The following is a 12,500-nucleotide window of genomic DNA, read 5'->3' as shown; positions in this document are numbered from 1 at the left end:
ATTGTATTTTTTACGTTTGTTTAAGGATTTTACAAGCCGGATATGACACATTGGAGTAACAGGACTGAAAGTAACATGAGTGAGTTTCCAAGCATGCAATTACAGCACATAAGATAAAGCCATGCTAATCGCCTTGTGATCCATATTTAAGAAATACATTTAAAAATGGTAAATAAATCATAAATATCACAGGACTGAAAGAAACAGGAGTGAGTTTTCAAGCATTTAATGAGCAAATACAATATAAAGTCAAGCCATGTGACATTTACACTTACTGAATTGGTCTGTTAAAAAATAAAAAATAAAAATAAAAATTATAATTAAGGTAACAGGACTGTGCTGAGATTTTAACCCTCAGGGTGTACATATTATTTATTATAGAGGAAAGATGAATAAGTGAATGTTTAGCCTCCCTATGTGGCCTGAAGAGTATTTGAGTAATGCAACTTCCAGAGGACCACTTGTGGAATATTCCACATTTTTCAGAGGGAGTATAGCATACTTTAGGCCAGGCCTGGGCAATTATTTTGGATCGGGGGGCTAAATTGAGAGAAAAAAATGTGACTAAATTTGGAGGAAAAAAATGTGTCTAGGGGCCGGTGTATCTGTCTGTCTATCTATCTATCTATCTATCTATCTATCTATCTATCTATCTATCTATCTATCTATCTATCTATCTATCTATCTATCTATCTATCTACAGTATCTATCTATCTATCTATCTATCTATCTATCTATCTATCTATCTATCTATCTATCTATCTATCTATCTATCTATCTATCTATCTATCAGTGACGTGCGGTGAGGTTGATGGCTGGTGAGGCACTGACTTCATCACAGTCAGATTTACAAACATATGAACCCTAAAGAGTATCTTATTCACCATTTGATTGGCAGCAGTTAACGGGTTATGTTTAAAAGCTCATACCAGCATTCTTCCCTGCTTGGCACTCAGCATCAAGGGTTGGAATTGGGGGTTAAATCACCAAAAATGATTCCCGGGCGCGGCGCCGCTGCTGCCCACTGCTCCCCTCACCTCCCAGGGGGTGAACAAGGGGATGGGTCAAATGCAGAGGACAAATTTCATTACACCTAGTGTGTGTGTGACAATCATTGGTACTTTAACTTAACTTTAACTTTACACATACAAACTGTAGCACACAAAAAAGCACATTTGATTAAAAAAAAGGTTATTATGGTCTTACCTTTACTTATAAATTAAGTTCATGCGCCGCAACTAAAGCCCTCACTTCAACTTTCCACGTGCAAGATTGAATCTATTTAAAAAAGTGTAACCGAGGGTTTATAAATGTCGCCTATACTGTATGAAACTACAAAAAAAAAAAACATGGAGGCTCCAGTTTACACGAGGACCACTTTATTTACCTTCTTTCAAAAACCTACGAACCACTCCGTCATCGCTTACGCTCTTAGCGCCTTCAAAATAAGAGCTCAAGGCATATACTGTATAACAGCGCATAACAGGAACTTAACATCACAAAGAGGAAAGCCCATGAAAATAGGTTACAAAAGTTATTTAATAAGAAGCCAAAAAGTGCAAAAACAATAATGTTCGTGTTGGAGGAGTTGTGAATTAGATACACCTGCAGTCCGCAGGTGTACCTAATGTTGTGGCCCTGCAGTCATTCACAACTCCTCCAACACGAACATTATTGTTTTTGCACTTTTTGGCTTCTTATGAAATAACTTTTTTAAATAGATTCAATCTTGCACGTGGAAAGTTTAAGTGTGGGCTTTAGTTGATATAGCAATTCTACGGCGGGGGTGCAGGAGGCGGGGCTACTGGAGCCTCAGCCAGTGCGTCTTTTGCAGCCGTTTTATGATCGCTCAGCACAAGAAATACGTTACACACATACAGTTGTTGACAAAATACACTGTACATTATATACCTCAGCTAACTAAACTATGGAAATGTATAGTATAATTCATATAGCAATACAGTCTCACTGCACAGCAGACCAGCAGTTAGCCGAGTCCGGAATGCATGTTGAGGCACTGAGTGACGTGCCTCAACTGGCTGCTGTTCACCGCACCGTCTCTTCTCAGTATTTGAACGGCAAATGTGAAAATTCAGCGATTTTGAATAAAAATAATCTAAAACTGGTGAAGTTAAATGGAAAATAACTTTATAGTATAATCACTGGATACATATAACAATAATTAATTTTTTTTCTTTTTACATTTTTTTTCTTTCCATGATGGCAGGTGAGGCGGGGCCTCACCTGCCTCTAGTGACTGCACGTCACTGCTATCTATCCATCTATCTATCTATCTATCTATCTATCTATCTATCTATCTATCTATCTATCTATAAAAATAGTTGGCGATTAATTTAGTCATCGAGTCGTTGGATCTATGCTATGCGCATGCGCTGAGGCTACGTTTTTTATTTGTATTTATTTTATTTTTTCTTTATTTTTTTAACCTTTATTTATAAACTGCAACATTTACAAACAGCTGAGGAACAATAATCAAAATAATAGGGGTGTAACGGTTCGTGTATTTGTATCGAACCATTTCGGTACGGGGTTTTCGGTACGGGGTCTTCGTTTCGGTGCGGAAGTGTACCGAACGAGTTTCCACACGGACATAATAAGTAGCGTACTGCACGTTGTGTAAACAATACTCAAAATGCCGGACATTTGAGGCATTTAAGAAACACTGCCCGGACAGCCCCGCATAAGAGGACATGCCTCAAATGTCCGGCATTTTGAGTTAGGGTTGCGTGTATTTTCAATGTACGTTCAGGGTTAAGAAGGGGTTAAAAACTAAACAAATTGCGCGCGCAGCAGCATTGGTAAGGGAGGGGCAGAGACAGAGACAGAGAGAGAGTTATGATAAACGCGCATGCGTCGCCAGGCTCTGCTTTTTATCCATAGATTTATCAGATTTAATTTTTTATTATCTATAGCAGGGGTGTCAAAAGTGTGCATTTTTGTAACATTTTCCTTGTTTTATTTGGCAAGTTGAAAGAACATGGCGCCAGTATGCTGGGTTTTTTCAATAAAATACTGGAAAGGATAGAAATGTAGTTTGTCTCTTATATCCGATTATTAATCGATTAATCGAAGTAATAATTGACAGATTAATCGATTATCAAATTAACCGTTAGTTGCAGCCCTAATATATATATATATATATATATATATATATATATATATATATATATATATATATGTATATATATATATATATATATATATATATATATATATATATATATATATATATATATATATATATATATATATATGTGTGTGTGTGTGTGAAAATCTGCTGTACTGTATGTGTGCTTGGGTCCTATTTTTAGGAACACTAATACAAAACCTCACAATAATGTCTGATTGAAAGCTAAAAACGTTATGACAGACCGCCTTAAGAAACTATTAATAATAATAAATTAATAATAGAATTGTAAAAAAATTTACTGAATGAGACACCCAGAATGTACATGAAAATAAAGAATGTGGGATTTACAATATTAACTATGAAGGATAAAACACTGAATATTGACAACATATGAACGTCACACCCCCTCTCCATCCACATATTTTACAATCAAGCGAAACGCAACAAAAATGCAACAAACACAGCGAAATATGAACGCGAAGGGTAAAAAAACAAAGCCACCTACAATCTGATATATGTGATATATCAGACTATATGAAATCACATGTTTGGGGCATTTTGCCTGACCTTTTTAAGCATATGTGATGAATGATTACTGTAAGTTAACCAAATATATTGGCAAATCCATAGCAATCGTCATTGTTTACATTGAAGTGGGACTATACGTAAGGACCTAATAAGAAAGTAAAAATATCCGGTAATCTTTTCAAGAAGTGCTCAACAATAATGCTGCAAACTGAAAATATGTATTTTGACCACAGTCAGGTGCAGTAACATATCATAGAAGTCAACAATGACATGCAGTACTAATTAAAATCTGAGACAAATAAAAAGTTTTGGAAAAAAATCTGGAGATAAAAATGACAAGTGTAAAAAAGTGTATAGCTGCAGCAGCCACTTGAATAATAATAGATTGTATTTGTAAAAAGCATTTTCCATTGAGCAAACAACCTCAAAGTGCTCGGTGTATTAAAAAAATACAATAAAAAGATAATAAAATTAAATAAAAACTAAAAACTAGAACTAGCACGCATATATCTAAAAAAAGAGGCTTTTAAAAAATAATAATTTTAAAGCCTTTATTTTGCAAACTGTTTTCTATTTCTCACCTGTGTGGCTTCACACCTGCTGGGTGTGAATATCCAACGTGTTCAATTGTGTGCTCATTGGCCAGCCAGCTCTTTGGCTTGACCAGGAAGTAACTTCACAATCCCTTTGTGTAAGGTGTAAATATGTGTGTATCACAATCTTAAGGTGTACAGATGTGTGTATCACAATCATTATGTGTGTGTAAGGTGTAAAGATGTGTGTATCACAATCATTATGTGTGTGTAAGGTGTAAAGATGTGTGTACCACAAACGTATGTGTGTGTAAGGTGTAAAGTTGTGTGTATCACAATCATTAAGTGTGTGTAAGGTGTAAAAATGTGTGTACAACAAATAATGTTTGTGTAAGGTGTAAAGATGTGTGTATCACAATCCTTATGTGTGTGTAAGGTGTAAAGATGTGTGTATAACAAACTTATGTGTGTGTAAAGTGTAAAGATGTGTGTATCATAATCCTTATCTTTGTGTAAGGTGTAAAGATGTGTGTATCACAATCCTTATGTGTGTGTGTGTGTGTGTGTGTGTGCTCACGCACAGGGTGCGTGTGATGCGTCAGTGCGTTAGATTTGTGGCAGAAGTGCTTGTAGTTAGTGCATGCTGCATGCTGCCCCTGCTTGCTACTCTCTGCTTACAGCTATCGCCGCCAGCTAGCCCCTGGGTGGGTGAAAAGAGGAGCCGAGTGCGTAAGCCTCCTCCTGCTGGTACAAAGCCTCTCCACCACCAAGACCCCTGTGGTGCCTCCTCGTGGCCACACACGGTAAACTGCGTCTTTGCGGACACAGGCTAAACTGTAGGGGTCTCGGAGCAGCAGTGGGCCCCAGAGGCGAGGCGTGCAGGCCCACCAGTGTGTGGACACGCCCTGGCGTCCGCCAACCACTGCCCCATCTATGGGTTAAATAGATATAAGACCTCAACGATGGAAGTGGCGGAGGATGACACTGCATGTCACAACGGCACTGAAGGCGGATGAAGGCTGCAACAGAGGGTGGTCTCCAGTCGTCATGGATTCATGCCACTGGATCAAGGCCCCTCTCTGCCAAGGACCGTGTGGTGGCTGCAGGCCCATCAGTCTCCCCACGCTAAAAGACGTCACGCGCAGGCGTCCTCCCGAATGGGAACCCATCCATTTTACATCCCGGATACTTCAAAGTCCTTTGGCGACCGGGAAGTGGTAACGGGGGCAGGACAGTGAAGTCTGGCAGTCCCTAGCCACAACCTGGCACACAGGCGGTGGGTGTTAGATTCAGTCGCTAAGCTCATGGACTGAGGCAGAAGAGCTTCTCGGCAGCTGCACCCATGACTGAGCAGCCCTATTCAGGATCCACTCTGCTCACCCCAGTAGGGGAGGGGGTTAGAAAAGGTACCCTAAAAATAGCCTGCCTCGCAACATCCTGTCTGGAATACCGCATCCAGAGGGATCACCACCACGCGGTCAGAAACAAAAAAAACACAAATTACTCATTGGAGCCTGGAACGTGCGAACCCTCACGGACAACCAAGCCAGCGATCGACCGGAAAGGCGAACTGCCATCATCTCCAGAGAGCTAAGGAAGTTCCAGATCGACATCGCAGCACTCTCCGAGACCCGACTGGCCGACGAAGGGCAGCTGAAGGAAGAAAAAGGCGGGTATACTTTCTTTTGGAAAGGAAAACCTGCAAATGAGCCACGAATCCACGGTGTGGGTTTTGCTATTAAGAACTGCCTCATCAACCACCTCCATGAACTCCCTGTGGGCATCAACGAGCGCCTAATGACCTTACGCCTTATGCTTGCTAGCAGTCATATGGCCACGGTCGTTAGTGCTTATGCACCAACCCTTGATGCACAGGATGAAGTTAAAGAGGCCTTTTATGCTGACCTGGACAAAGTTCTATCTGAAGTCCCCAAGGAGGACAAGTTAATCCTGCTTGGAGACTTCAACGCCAGAGTGGGACGAAACCACCACCTATGGATGGGTACGCTGGGGAGAGAAGGGGTCGGAAATACAAATTCTAATGGCGCACTACTGCTAACTAAGTGCTCGGAGCACAACCTGGTCATTACCAACACACTTTTCCGTCAGAAAACCAAGTTCAAAACATCATGGATGCACCCTCGCTCCAAACTGTGGCATCTCATTGACTACGTCATTGTCCGCTCTAAAGACCGTCACGACGTCCTAAACACCAGAGCAATGACCAGTGCAGACGACTGCTGGACCGACCATCGCCTAATTCGCTCCATCATGTCCATCCGCTTAATGCGGAAAAGACGGATGCAGAAAAGACAGTGCCGGCCAAGAATTAACATCGAGCTGTTGAGTGACACCACCTACCAACAACAGCTGCAGGAGGCCTTTAGCGCAGCATTGCCCAAACAGTACCCAGAGGATACGGAAACACACTGGAGCACACTTTCGACTGCCATAATGAAATCCTGCAAAAATATTCTTGGTCTCAAAAAGCGGAGACATCAAGACTGGTTTGATGAGAGCGACACTGAGATCCAGCAACTAATTGACAACAAGCGGCAAGCTTTCATCACTTGGCAAAATGACATCCACTGCAAAGTGAAAAGAGTAGCCCACGCCAAAGCGAAGGCAGCTGTCCAAACACAGGTTAGGAAACTGAAGAACCAGTGGTGGACAAAGAAGGCTCTGGAGATCGAGCAGCTTGCTGACTCTGGAGACACGAGAGGCTTCTTCGATGCCGCAAGAGTGGTGTATGGTCCCAGCCACCGCTACCTAACCCCCCTTCGCTCAAAGGATGGTCTGCTGCTGCTGAAGGACAAGGACGCAATTTCAAACAGGTGGAAAGAACACTATGAGGACCTCTTAAACAGGGACACTATACCTGAGATGGAGGCTCTTGACCAACTCCCACAACAACCCACAGATGAAAGCATGGGAGAACCACCTACCTTGGATGAGCTGCAGGATGCCATTGGGAAGATGAGGAACAACAAGGCTGCTGGGCCCGACGGCATTCCAGCAGAGGTCCTGAAGAAAGGCGGACCCGATCTTACCAAGCACATCCATGCCCTGCTTCTCAAAATATGGGAAGAAGAGGAAATCCCTGCACAGCTCAGAGATGCCCTAATTGTATCCATATTTAAGAAAGGAGACAAGGCAGACTGTGGGAATTACCGTGGCATCTCTCTCCTGTCCACCATAGGGAAAGCCCTCGCTCGGGTTTTGGCCAACAGACTCACCCCCCTGTCAGAAAGCGTGCTTCCTGAGTCTCAGAGTGGATTTCGCCCAAGCAGAGGCACCACAGACATGATTTTCATCGCACGACAACTGCAAGAAAAATGCCGGGAACAAAACCAATCACTATACATGGCCTTCATAGACCTCACCAAAGCCTTCGACTCGGTTAACCGTCAGGCACTTTGGCTGGTTCTGTCCAAGATTGGCTGCCCAGATAAATACATCCGGGTACTGAGACTACTGCATGATAACATGTCAGCCACAGTGCTCAGTGGCAGTGGAGATGAAACGGAACCCTTTAGGGTAGACACAGGTGTAAAACAGGGATGTGTCATCGCTCCAACACTATTTTCCATTTTTGTTGCTACTATCCTTCATCTCACAAACATACATCTGCCCCAGGGAGTCGAAATAATGTACAGAACCGACGGTCAATTCCTCAACATCAACCGTTTCAGGGCTAAAGGTCAAACCACCACCATATCCATCATGGAGCTGCAGTATGCAGACGATAATGCCCTCATAGCCCTCTCAGAAGAGGACCTACAGTGCACTCTGTCTGCTTTTGCGAAGGCATACAAAGAGCTTGGTCTTGCCATCAATATAAAGAAAACCCAAATCCTCCACCAATCACCACCAAACAGTAGTGCGCCTGTCCTGCCACCAAACCTGTCAATTGACAAAATCCGACTGGAAAATGTGGACCACTTCCCATATCTCGGGAGCCTCCTGTCATCTAAAGCTGTCATTGACGATGAAATTCACCACCGCCTCAGCTGTGCCACTGGGGCCTTCTCAAGGCTGAGGAAGCGAGTCTTCGAGAACCGTGACCTCCAAGCAAAGACCAAAATCCTGGTCTACAAAGCAGTCGTGCTCCCCACCCTTCTGTATGGGTCAGAAGCCTGGACCACCTACAGCAGGCACTTAAAGGCACTCGAGACCTACCATCATAGATGTCTCAGAAAAATCCTCAGGATCAGCTGGGAGGACCGACGCACCAACACCAGCGTCCTGGAGGAGGCTGGCTTGCCCACCATCACTGCCACGATAGCCCAAAACCAACTCAGATGGACTGGCCATGTAGTCCGCATGCCTGACTCTCGCCTCCCAAAACAAGTTCTTTATTCCCAGCTTGTTGAAGGGAAACGGGCCCCGGGAGGTCAAAAGAAGAGATTTAAGGATAACATCAAGGCAAACCTGACAAAGTGTCGCATAGACCTTAAGTCTTGGGAAGTCAAGGCAAAAGACAGGACGATGTGGAGAAACCTTGTCTGTGAGGGTGCCGCGCAATATAATGACGACCTCCGCCATGCTGCACAAGACAAGCGCAGACTAAGAAAGGAGAGAGCATCCACCAAACAGGCCCAACCCAAACCCACCACCACTACATTCCCTTGTACACATTGCCCCAGAATAATCGGGTCCAGAATCGGCCTCCACGCCCACCTGAAGACCCACAAGGACCAGGAAGGAGGACAGTCATACTCGACCACGAGTGACCGCCGATGATGATGATGTGTGTGTAAGGTGTAAAGATGTGTGTATAACAAACTTATGTGTGTGTAAGGTGTAAAGATGTGTGTATAACAAACTTATGTGTGTGTAAGGTGTAAAGATGTGTGTATAACAAACTTATGTGTGTGTAAAGTGTAAAGATGTGTGTATCATAATCCTTATCTTTGTGTAAGGTGTAAAGATGTGTGTATCACAATCCTTATGTGTGTGTAAGGTGTAAAGATGTGTGTATCACATTCCTTATGTGTGTGTAAAGTGTAAAGATGTGTGTATAACAAACGTATTTGTGTGTAAGGTGTAAAGATGTGTATCACAATCCTTATCTTTGTGTAAGGTGTAAAGATGTGTGTATAACAAACGTATGTGTGTGTAAAGTGTAAAGATGTGTGTATCACAATCCGTAGGTGTGTGTAAGGTGTACAGATGTGTGTATCACGATCCCTATGTGTGTGTAAGGTGTAAAGATGTGTGTATCACAATCCTTATGTGTGTGTAAGGTGTAAAGATGTGTGTATCACAATCCTTATCTTTGTGTAAAGTGTAAAAATGTGTGTATAACAAACTTATGTGTGTGTAAAGTGTAAAGATGTGTGTATCACAATCCGTAGGTGTGTGTAAGGTGTAAAGATGTGTGTATCACAATCCTTATGTGTGTGTAAGGTGTAAAGATGTGTGTATAACAAACTTATGTGTGTGTAAAGTGTAAAGATGTGTGTATCACAATCCGTAGGTGTGTGTAAGGTGTAAAGATGTGTGTATCACGATCCATATGTGTGTGTAAGGTGTAAAGATGTGTGTATCACAATCCTTATGTGTGTGTAAAGTGTAAAGATGTGTGTATAACAAACTTGTGTGTGTGTAAAGTGTAAAGATGTGTGTATCACAATCTTTCTGTGTGTGTAAGGTGTAAAGATGTGTGTATCACAATCATTATGTGTGTGTAAAGTGTAAAGATGTGTGTATCACAATCCTTATGTGTGTGTAAGGTGTAAAGTTGTGTGTATAACAAACTTATCTGTGTGTAAAGTGTAAAGATGTGTGTATCATAATCCTTATCTTTGTGTAAGGTGTAAAGATGCGTGTGTCACAATCCTTATGTAAAGATGTGTGTATCACAATCATTATGTGTGTGTAAAGTGTAAAGATGTGTGTATCACAATCCTTATGTGTGTGTAAGGTGTAAAGATGTGTGTATAACGAACTTATGTGTGTGTAAGGTGTAAAGATGTGTGTATCACAATCTTTATGTGTGTGTATGGTGTACAGATGTGTGTATAACAAACGTATGTGTGTGTATGGTGTAAAGATGTGTGTACCACAATCATTGTGTGTGTGTGTAAGGTGTAAATATGTGTGTATAACAAACTTATGTGTGTGTAAAGTGTAAAGATGTGTGTATAACAAACTTGTGTGTGTGTGTGTGTAAAGTGTAAAGATGTGTGTATCACAATCCTTCTGTGTGTGTAAGGTGTAAAGATGTGTGTATCACAATCATTATGTGTGTGTAAAGTGTAAAGATGTGTGTATCACAATCCTTATGTGTGTGTAAGGTGTACAGATGTGTGTATAACAAACTTATGTGTGTGTAAGGTGTAAAGATGTATCACAATCATTATGTGTGTGAAGTGTAAAGATGTGTGTATCACAATCCTTCTGTGTGTGTAAGGTGTAAAGATGTGTATACAACAAACTTATGTTTGTGTAAGGTGTAAAGATGTGTGTATCACAATCTTTTTGTGTGTGGAAGGTGTACAGATGTGTGTATAACAAACTTATGTTTGTGTAAGGTGTAAAGATGTGTGTATCACAATCCTTATGTGTGTGTAAGGTGTAAAGATGTGTGTATAACAAACTTATGTGTGTGTAAGGTGTAAAGATGTGTGTATAACAATCCTTATGTGTGTGTAAGATGTACAGATGTGTGTATAACAAACTTATGTGTGTGTAAGGTGTAAAGATGTGTGTATCACGATCCTTATGTGTGTAAGGTGTAAAGATGTGTGTTTAACAAACTTATGTGTGTGTAAGGTGTAAAGATGTGTGTATCACAATCCTTATGTGTGTGTAAGGTGTAAAGATGTGTGTATAACAATCCTTATGTGTGTGTAAGATGTACAGATGTGTGTATAACAAACTTATGTGTGTGTAAGGTGTAAAGATGTGTGTATCACGATCCTTATGTGTGTGTAAGGTGTAAAGATGTGTGTTTAACAAACTTATGTGTGTAAGGTGTAAAGATGTGTGTATCACAATCCTTATGTGTGTGTAAGGTGTAAAGATGTGTGTATAACAAACTAATGTGTGTCTAAAGTGTAAAGATGTGTGTATCATGATCCTTATGTGTGTGTAAGGTGTAAAGATGTGTGTATATTAATCATTATGTGTGTATAAGGTTATAAAGATGTGTGTATCACAATCTTTATGTGTGTGTAAGGTGTACAGATGTGTGTATAACAAACGTATGTGTGTGTAAGGTGTAAAGATGTGTGTATCACGATCCTTATGTGCGTGTAAGGTGTAAAGATGTGTGTATAACAATCCTTATCTTTGTGTACACACAATTGTTATGTGTGTGTAAGGTGTAAAGATGTGTGTATCACAATCCTTAGGTGTGTGTAAGGTGTAAAGATGTGTGTATCATAATCCTTATGTGTGTGTGCAAGATGTAAAGTTACAGTTAAAGTACCAATGATTGTCACACACACACTAGGTGTGGCGAAATTATTCTCTGAATTTGACCCATCACCCTTGATCACCCCCTGGGAGGCGAGGGGAGCAGTGGGCAGCAGCGGTGGCTGCGCCCGGGAATCATTTTTGGTGATTGATGTGTGAGTTTGTGTAAAGAATTGTGTGGAATATTCCGCACAAACTGTAAAGCAGAGACTATGCTTAATATGAATGATCAATATTATTATTGGGCAAATCTGCAGAGTGGTTTTGTTTGTTGTGTGTAGACTTTTGTGAACTGTGTGAAAATGTAAAATTCAGTGTGTAAGCAATTGGAAAGAAAAACTGTACTAAACTAATAACACACTTCTCTGTCAGCGTGGATAAAAATAAATCCATATTTTGATGTGGCCGGTGAATCTATTGTCCTTGTGTTCCTCCAAAGAGTGCAAGATGTAAATGCCACACTCCTTTGTCCTCACTGGGATTTCAAACCTGCAATTACTAACACAATTCAGAACAATTGAAGCCCTCCTAATATGTGGTGTCACTTTAACTGCAGCGTCAACATTGTCCACATTCTACACAACACACATTCTACACAACACACGTTGTACACAACACACATTGTACACAACACACATTGTACACGACACACTGAAATAGTTGTAGCCCAGCAACGTGACTCCCTCATGATGGTGTGTGTGTGTGTGTGTGTGTGTGTGTGTGTGTGTGTGTGTGTGTGTGTGTGTGTGTGTGTGTGTGTGTGTGTGTGTGTGTGTGTGCAGCCCACAAGGAATTAAGCCTGAATTGTTTTAACATTTCGGGGAGGGTGTAAAAAAAAAAAAAAAAAAAGCCTAAAAAAAAGACTC

This window comes from Nerophis lumbriciformis, linkage group LG13 (genome assembly GCF_033978685.3).
Source record: "Nerophis lumbriciformis linkage group LG13, RoL_Nlum_v2.1, whole genome shotgun sequence".
In the NCBI taxonomy this organism is placed as follows: domain Eukaryota; kingdom Metazoa; phylum Chordata; class Actinopteri; order Syngnathiformes; family Syngnathidae; genus Nerophis; species Nerophis lumbriciformis.
Note: the sequence above shows the minus strand (reverse complement) of the source record.